Below are 9274 nucleotides of genomic sequence, written 5' to 3'. Positions count from 1 at the left end.
ATTTTCGACAAATTCTTTGTCTTCTTCAATGACATGCATGTCATCCATAACATTAAATGCAACAACAGGGCTTCCTCGATGTCATCAGGCTCCTCATTTAAAACTGATAAAGAGCTTTTTTTTTCTGAACAGAATTTGAGCAACATTTTTCTCTCAAACTTAGAGTAGTTGCTCTTGATGAAGAGCAGTTTTTCAGCCTTTAGAGGATCCATGCGATTTCTTCCCTTCGCGACTCTCAGGCTGGAAGCCCTGAACAAGCGCTCTAAGGAGGCAGAACTTGCAGGAACGCTGAGGATAACAAAAATGTTTTTATACTTTTTGTTATCGGAACTTTCAAACAAACAAAAAATACTTGTTTTCAATTTTGTTAAAATCATTATTATGATAAAAATTAAGAACTCAGTTTTTACCTCTATCTAAAGTTATGAGAGCGACCTTTTTGGTTAACAAAAGAGTGTGCTTCTGTTAACCAAAAACTCAAAATGTACAGAATGCAGTTAAAAAAAATTTATTTACAAGTGAAATTTTTACCTGTTAACCAAAAACTCAAAATGTCTGTTAACCAAAAACTCAAAATGTACAGAATGCAGTTAAAAAAAATTTATTTACAAGTGAAATTTTTAAGTGAAGCTTTTCATCTTTAAATTTAGATCAAAATCATAAAATTGTCAGTCTGACTAAAGGAGACCACATGTTGAATAAGTAAGGAAATTAAAACCAGAAACAAACAAAAAATTGCGAATCTCTACATAATTTGTTTCATTTAATAATCAAATGTATGATACTCTAAACATTTCCTATATATTACTTATTACAATCCCAAGAGAACCATATACATCTCTTTTGACAATATTTTGCAACTTTATTATAAAAATAGATTTCTGTTTTATTTTAAAGTTAATAGAAATTAACATTGAACTTCAATTTTTGTAGATTTTAAGATATTGCTGTCCGCGTATGGAACACATTGGATACAAGCTTATGTACTAACTGCGAAGTGTAAAATACAAAACAATTCGTTGCGATGAGTGATTAAAAATATTCTCTGAGACATAAAAAACAGAAACTGTCACGCTGCTACTACAGAAGATCAATAAATATCAAGTTTCTTTTAGTAGGTACGTGTGCAAAATTTTTAAACTATTCAAATATTTAATTATTATATATCATTGTAAAGAGCTTTAAATCAGTATTACAATGGTGAAAATTTCATAAAAAACTAATGATTCTACTAAAAGTTATGCCCATTTAAGTGACAAAAATTCATTATAAAGAATGCTTTAGAAAACTGCACCAACTTAAAAAATTAGCGTTCGGTTTACGATGGTTTTATAATTGAACTTCTTTGTTTAGTTTTTAGCGCACTACTTTGCCTCGGTTATATTTTTATTCAACTAATAACAGAATATGGTTTATGTGTGTGTGTAAATCATGTTTTAAATACTTTAAAAAAATCACCAATATTTTAAATAAAGTTTCATTTTTCCAAAAAAAACAATTTTTTAATGAATAAAAAAGTCAAATATGCAAAATGTTCATAATTGTGATTCCCCCCCCACCACCACCAACCTCTACAACAGAAGAATATTTGGTACCTTTACTGCGTGCAAAAAAAGAATATGAGCGTGTCATTATTTTTTAATGAAATTTGGCAAGCACATAGAAAGTAGATATATAAAATTGATTCAAAAGTTAGAAAAAAAACCCATCATCCCTTCAATGCCAATTCACTTCCAGAACAGGAATGAAGTTTTCAATAGCAATGAAATCACTAAAAATGTTAGTAACTACAAAAAAAAAAAAAAAAAAAAAGCAATAAGCTTACAACACTCTACTTTTAAAATATTATCTAAGTCAATATAAAATTCTAAAAAAAAGACGAGAAAAATCCATCCTTTCGACACCTACCTCGAGCACGCGGTGAAAAAATGGTCACAGATTTTATCTTTGAAATTGGTGCCGTAAATCGCAGATACGCACGTACCTACTTTTAGCTCTTTATAGCCCCACCCCTAATATTTCTTCTGAAAAACCCAACATCGAGTAACAATCTATTTGACAAAACAATAATAAAGTCGCCAAATATTCTTTTTGACATTTTTATTAAATGACATTCTTTTTTCCCTTACACTCCTCAAATATTAAATATAAAAAAAATTTCTTGAAGTAACATTAAAACTTATATTAAAAACCCATCTTTTTGTACTCTTGTTACATATTCAAGGGTGGAAACTGCATGATAAATATAGTCGAGTTTGAGTTCAGATTCAAAGCGTTGTTTTTAAAGGGAACAATTAAGTTCAACAAGTCGATAAAAATAAAGAATAGAACTGTTAAAGTTGAAACAAAACTCCATATGAATTGAAAAACAAGGTGAAACACACATTAAATTGTGCTTTTTGTTACCAAAAATTAGAAATTCGTGACCTCAAAAAACTAACCAATAGTGAGTTAAATGACGAGTCAGTATCTACTGACCTACTTAGATCTACTGGGAGTGCTTTTATAATTGAAGACATAAGTGGATAAAGGCGTTATGTACAAATTTTCATGAAAAAAACATGTACAACACATTTTTTTCATGAAATTAAATATTACATACACAATCTTAAGTGTTTGGTTACTATATCCCTCCATAAATATCAACATATCTTTGCTATATAAAAATATCTAGAACAATATGTGTTCAAAACTTTAACTCCTAATATCTTAGTTCTATATTGGTGTAACATAACACCTTCATCCACTTATGTCTTCAATTAGATATATAGTTGCATGATTTTCTTTATCTACTACATTTTAAATTGGCTCATCTATAGTGTTGTGAATAACGTCTTCAAGATGCAATTAGCGTGTGTGTAGGTGATAATGTGTGTAGGTGTTAATGTATGTAGGTGCTAATGTGTGAAGGTGATAATGTATTTCGTTGTTAATGCATGTAAGGTCTTAATGTATTTAATGTAAATCATACAATTTAAAAACTCAATTCCCTTTTTATACATTGTAAAACTGTATAAAAAGGGAATTGAGTTTTTAAATTGTATGATTCGCAGTCAGATGGGAAATATAATATCAAGTTCATAAAGATAACAGTGACTCATTAGTGTCTCAGGGAAGGTTGAAATAATTCCCCACAATAGCAATCTGCTCAATGGATTCAAGTGTTAAAGTTTTTATTTTAAAATGAAAATCTTGTTGTGTTTGTTTTAATGTATCATTTAACCAAACTATGTTGAGAGTTTAAAGTTATAAATTTAACCAATAAAAAATCGTAAGTTTTAAATACAATCTTTTGCTCAGACTCGAATATTGATTGTTTATCAGCCATTTTCAGGATAAATATAAATTATAGTATCAAAGCCTGTTTTACATCAATTTTATATGAAATTATCAATTTCTCTTTTCTTATTATTAAAAATACATTTTTGTCAGATTTTGAAGGCCTAAAAGTTTAGAGAGGGGGATTATGTTGAAGATAGAGTATAAACCAAGGAAGTACATGTAGAATGGAGTTTCTTGATATACAAATAAGATGTAAACGAACGAGTCATTTTACGTAGGGTGCATACTTTTTTAGCCCGCTTACATTTATTGCGCTGTTACCAGGTTGATTTGTTACCATGCTGTCAAACATTCCAAAAAACAGTGCCTACAAACCGAAAGTGGAAGATTAACAGCGATGATTTTTTTTTTTCTATCGTAAGAAATTGCTTTCAAGAAAATGAATAACAAAAGACCAGCAAAGGATCCATTCGGAACTCCGTCTCGTCGGATTTTTCTCGGTTTTTCGGAGTTTTGGAGTTCGAGAGAAATCGAGAAACCTCGACGGAACTCCGACGAGGTTTTTAGAAAATATCAATTTTTACTCGTAAAATAATTTAATTCTTATTTTATTTCTACGCTGCTTTTACAATAGGTCATGTTGTTTTCAAAATATAAGTGTTCTCTTTGTTCAATATCAACACAAATTTACATCGCAAAGCAATTAGTAATGCACAGTGGGACAGGTGGTGGTGGTGGAAAAAACCTCAAAAAAAAAGCTTATTCTATTCCAAACCATATAATAGAACATACTCGTACTTTTCCATTGTACTATTTCAGAAACTCTTTTGATTATAATAGTATCTTTTTAATAATAGAAGTTTTTAAATCCACAAAAATCAGTTGCGGTATAATAAAATGTAATGCATAATAAAATATCTTTTTTTGTCAAAAAGTAAGAATTTTTTAATTTTTAAGCAAAGATATTGTAAACAGTAACTTTTAAAATATGATGCGTGTGTGATATTAGTTAATGTATTTTAACTATTTAGTAGTTTACCTTTACAAAAAAAAGTCAAGACCTTCACCGATCAGTTAAAAGAATACGAAGTAACTGGTGTGAAATCAGAAGCAGTTTTGAAATTTGAACTAGCCATCCTCAGAATTCAAGCAACTTCCTTAGAAGCAGAAAGAGTTTTCTCCTCGTCTTCCAGATTTGTCACAAAGTTTCGTAGTTCACTTTCTGATGAAATGATAAATGTTTTCATCTTTTTAAAATATTATTTTAAAAAGATGAAAATATTTATTTATCTAAGAATAAATACTTTTTATTTATTTATCTAAGAATAAATACTTTTTTAATATTCTTTTTTTAGTTTTTACTGTAGGTACCCCCAGTGGCGTACCTAGGTTAAATAGCGCCTGGGGCAAACATCGATCTCGCGTCCCTCCTCCCCCACATAAAGTGCTTAATTACAATTTTTTAATAAATGATGACACAAACTTTTAATAAAACTTTATTATTCATTATAAATAAACAATTTGTTTATGTAACATATATTACAAATTTATTTTTCTAGCTTTAAATGCTGCAAATTTCTTAATAACATTGTCTCTTTTGCGCCCCTTTCAGGTTGGCGCCCATGGCACGTGCCCTGCCTGCCCTACCCTAGATACGCCACTGGGTACCCCAAGAAGTCTTTATTACAGAGCACCGCGGAAGGGCATTTAACTGAAAGTTCACGCCTTCTTCCTAACCGATGCTGGTTAGAAAGCCATTTATTTGATAAAACTTGTTTGTTAAAAGATTGCGATAAGAAAAATATCTAAGTACTAAAGAATATAAAAATATAATTTTTTTAAAAATTTATTATAAATTATAAATCGAAATATATAAAAATAAAAAAATTAAATATAAGAACAATGTTTAATTATCAACTAGATAGTTTATTTTTTTAATTTATAACAAAGTTTTATCGAAGCTCCGATTTTTTCTCAACTCCGACGGAGTTTTTTCTCGATTTTGGATCCTCTGAAGACCAGGCTTAGAAGAGAAGGAGCTACTACCCTATCTTATTAACTTTAAGCTAATATCCTTTTTTCAAGTAAAGCTTTCTGTTACAATGGCCTACTTTATTTATACGGCCGGATATTTTGCATTTTGAAAAAAAAAATAGAAAGCCAGTTTTCAAAATCGTAATGTTTCGAAAACTTAAGACTTTTTGAATATTTGCAAATGTATTTTACTTTCTAAATTTAAAAACTTGACAAAAGTAGTTTATATTCATAAATTTAGATACTAAACGAATATTATATAAGAAATAAATAAATAAAAAGATATTAAACAAGCCTTTATTTTAAAATTTAGAATTTAAGTAAACAGACACAATTTAAAAAACAAGAATATTTGTATAAAATATTTAAATCTTTTTTCATCAAAATAAAAAATAATTGTATTATATATAATTTATTGAGTTTTTCCAAATGTTCTCTTTTTAAAAGATTTTACATGATCAACAGCTACTTCGCTGGTAGAGATAATTCTTTTATTATTAAGGACAAGAAAAAGTCTGAAAAGAGTCACAAAAGTGATTTAACAAATATTCTAAAGCTTGTTGTGCATGTAAATTAAATTTCTTTATTTTGTTATAAGATTAGTCAATCTTAGCAAACGATGTGCAAACATAATCCAAAAGTGATGGTGAAAAATAGTGAGACCACCCCAAAAAATAATTGTTAAATAAGTATGATCAGGATTGCTTTCATCAATATTAGCACAACATAAAAATTCTTGGCAACATGTACCAAAGCGCTTTTTTAGTTTCTTTGCTATATATCCAGCAATATGAGCACCTACTTATCTACTTTCTGGTGCTAGACTCATGATTTCTGGAGTACATTTCTGGAGCTGTATTGATATCAAGAAGAAAGTTTTTCAAATCTGTTAAATTATTTTCTGACTCAAGTGGCATTTTTATACTATCATCAAAGTTAATACTTTCTTTAACTATACTTTTGATTTTTAATATTTTTTCAGAAATAGTGATATCTTTTAAACCGACCAAAAATCTTCCACCATTCATTTGTCTATATTGTCAAAATCTCCTTTCTAATGGGTCACTTTGAAACCTCCCAGTTAAAACAAAGTTATATCTGTCATTAAGTAAGTCCTCAATCAACGAGGCATAACAATTAAGTGTTCTTATTAATGCTGCAGCTGTTTGAGCACTTAAAGTAAACTTCTCACAGTTTGGTAACTTTTATAATTGCCAAGCTTCAATCCAGTGAGCCATTTCCCTAAAAAATTCAGATTTTTTATCTCCAGAAACAACTGCATTACCTAAAATATTACACGTTAAATACTGACATGAATTTGATAAAACCCATCACTTTTAAAATAATGTCAAAAAATCTGCACTACTTTTAAGATCAGGGAAATATGAGTGAATTGCTGCAGAAGTAGTTTCATCAAAAATTGCAAGCACTAAAGAAACTTTTTGTTTAAAATTGCCTGGATGTAATACTTTCACTGTTATTTTTGGTACATTACGCAAACCAGCATTAAGAGCGAGGTCTTTTTTCATAAATATTGTGGAAGGTGCTCCATTTTATTTCTCCACCACATACAATTATAGGATCTTTAAATCCATCAAATCTGGAAATAAAAATCTTTTACAATTTAACAAGTTATTTCTGATACTTTTAAAAAGATGTACAACATCAAAACAAAAGTATATCTTTTTTAGACTGTAAATAAAAAACAAATCTTCAGCTTGTTGATTTGATGCACAAAGGATTTTTTTAAAACAAGAAACATTAAAGGAATGGTTGTCACACACAATAACTCTAACATTAAATTCACATTCCGTTAGAATATGAAGACATTCAAAAGTACCTTCTTTCAACCATTCAGCATTGTTTTTTTAGGTGATGATTCAATCACATATGGAATGTTTTGTTTCAGGCCAACTATCACAAAACAAACTATTCCATTGTACAATTCTCCAAACTCATCACTACCAATCATCTCTCCACCAAAATACTCTTCACATCTTTGCAAGTACATTTTATCAAAAATCAAGCAAATGTCGTGAGATATCTTCCTTTCTAGTTTTAAATGTTTTGCACAACTTAGAGCATCAATATTTCCACTAGTTATTTTTTTAAGTAAAGATATTGATGGTAAAGGCAATTCTTCACGCAAAAGTTGGTATGACTGTGTAGAAGTATATCATAACATCAGTGAATACTTTATAATATTGGCTGAAAAAGTAAGTTTCTTCATATATTTAATTTGCTGTAATTCAGTCAATATAGATGAAAATTGTTCAGCTTCTGATTTAATGTAGGTAGGAAAATTATAAAACATACTTTTACAAGATAAACAACAATCTCTTCCATGACAAAACCACTGAGGCAATGGCAGGGGTGAACCTTTATAAAATAATTTAACATGCATCTCATTGTTTACGTGAATGCACTCTGTAACTTCAGGAATAGATAAAGTACTATGACTCAATTTATAAAAAATTACATAATCATCATACTTCAAGAATGAAAAACCATCTGGAGCAAGACTTTCAGTAATATCATTAAAGTTATTAATCAAATCACTCAATAAAAACTGTCTATATTGATCTGGCTGAAATATTCTTTTAGTTGGTGATTTTCTTAATGAATTAGAAGATTTTATAAGCTGTGATAGACCTTCTTCAGGCAAATTTGTGCAATCAAAAATATTTGGAATAGGCTTCAGTTTTTTTATTAATCGAAAACGATAATTTGTATTACCTTTGTTATAATATTTTTTTTCAAAATGTTTGATGCATATTACGGAAGAATTAGGTGTCCAATCTTTTCTATTTACAAATTTAATCCAATTTTTTTTCAACTCTTCATTTCTTGGAAACGAAAATACTACTGTATATACTTCACCATCATAATTTGAACGACAATTCACAATGCAACATTTGTTGACCATATTCTTTGAAACTCCAGTTGCTTTTTTAAAAACGCCTTACGAAAAAACTGGCCTTTTATTTTTTTTTTCAAAATGCAAAATATCCGGCCGTATAAATAAAGTAGGCCATGCTGTTACTAATTTTCGTAATCGAACATTTTTCGTAGCAAATACTTTATGAACTTAAAGCCGAGGTGAATGCAGCGATTAACAACTGATGTTTTACTTAAAGCGTTTTTACGGTTGTATTAGCCATTTTACTATCACAATTTGTTTTTATAACTTTATAAAGTCAATGTCAGTAGGTCAACATCAGCTATCTTCTTAGAGCAACAATTTATATTTAGCATTAGTTTTTGTTCAGCAAAGCAAGATGAATTCAAAAGTGCTGAGGATGATCAGTATTGAATTGCTGCAGTCGTTTTAGTCCATATGTTGGAGTACATACGGCCTAAGAAATACATATAAAATATGTATTGGTGTGCATATCTTATTAAATTAAATTAAATTAGAAATATACTTTTATATTAGCTAAGGATTAGTTTTATGATTGTACAAAACTGCTATAGATTTTTTTTTCAAGGGGTAATTGTAAATTGTTTAAGTTATATAACTATTGAAAATAATATTTGTTGTAACTTTAGTTAAGTCCCCGTGATTCCTCTGATTCAAGTTAACTGGGTATGCATGATAGTATGCTTGGTATTTGCAGCCGGCTTAAAGTTGAGCCATTTAGTACACAAGGTTTGAATGTTTTGTATTACTAGGGCTAAGTAATTATTTTATAAAATGTTGGCTTATAAAACGAATTGCAGTAGTCTAATATTTTAAGTAGTATATTGTTTATTGTGGTTATTATAACAGGACAGTTTTTTATGAGTGCGCACCTTTTTTGTGAACTGAATATGATCCAGTCAAAGTTGACCAATCTTGAGTAGTGACAGGGAAGATAGGAGGAACGTGTTTCTAGTGATCCTGTTGATCAGAATGTCTGTCATACACAATTTCCTATCTTTACTTCTCTGCAGAAATATTGTGAGACTGAAAAGCACC

The 9274-nt window shown here is 29.3% G+C and overlaps 1 pseudogene; it reads right to left on the bottom strand.

The window, feature by feature from the left end:
- Positions 1 to 6653: 6653 nt before the first annotated feature.
- On the bottom strand, positions 6654 to 8680 carry LOC149893969 (uncharacterized; annotated as a pseudogene).
- Between the last annotated feature and the right edge of the window lie 594 nt (positions 8681 to 9274).

Source organism: Hydra viridissima, unplaced genomic scaffold (genome assembly GCF_058129835.1).
Source record: "Hydra viridissima isolate aposymbiotic clone 2 unplaced genomic scaffold, HvirCarnegie_v1 scaffold_1, whole genome shotgun sequence".
Lineage (NCBI taxonomy): Eukaryota > Metazoa > Cnidaria > Hydrozoa > Anthoathecata > Hydridae > Hydra > Hydra viridissima.
Note: the sequence above shows the minus strand (reverse complement) of the source record. Positions and strands in the feature narration are given on the sequence as shown.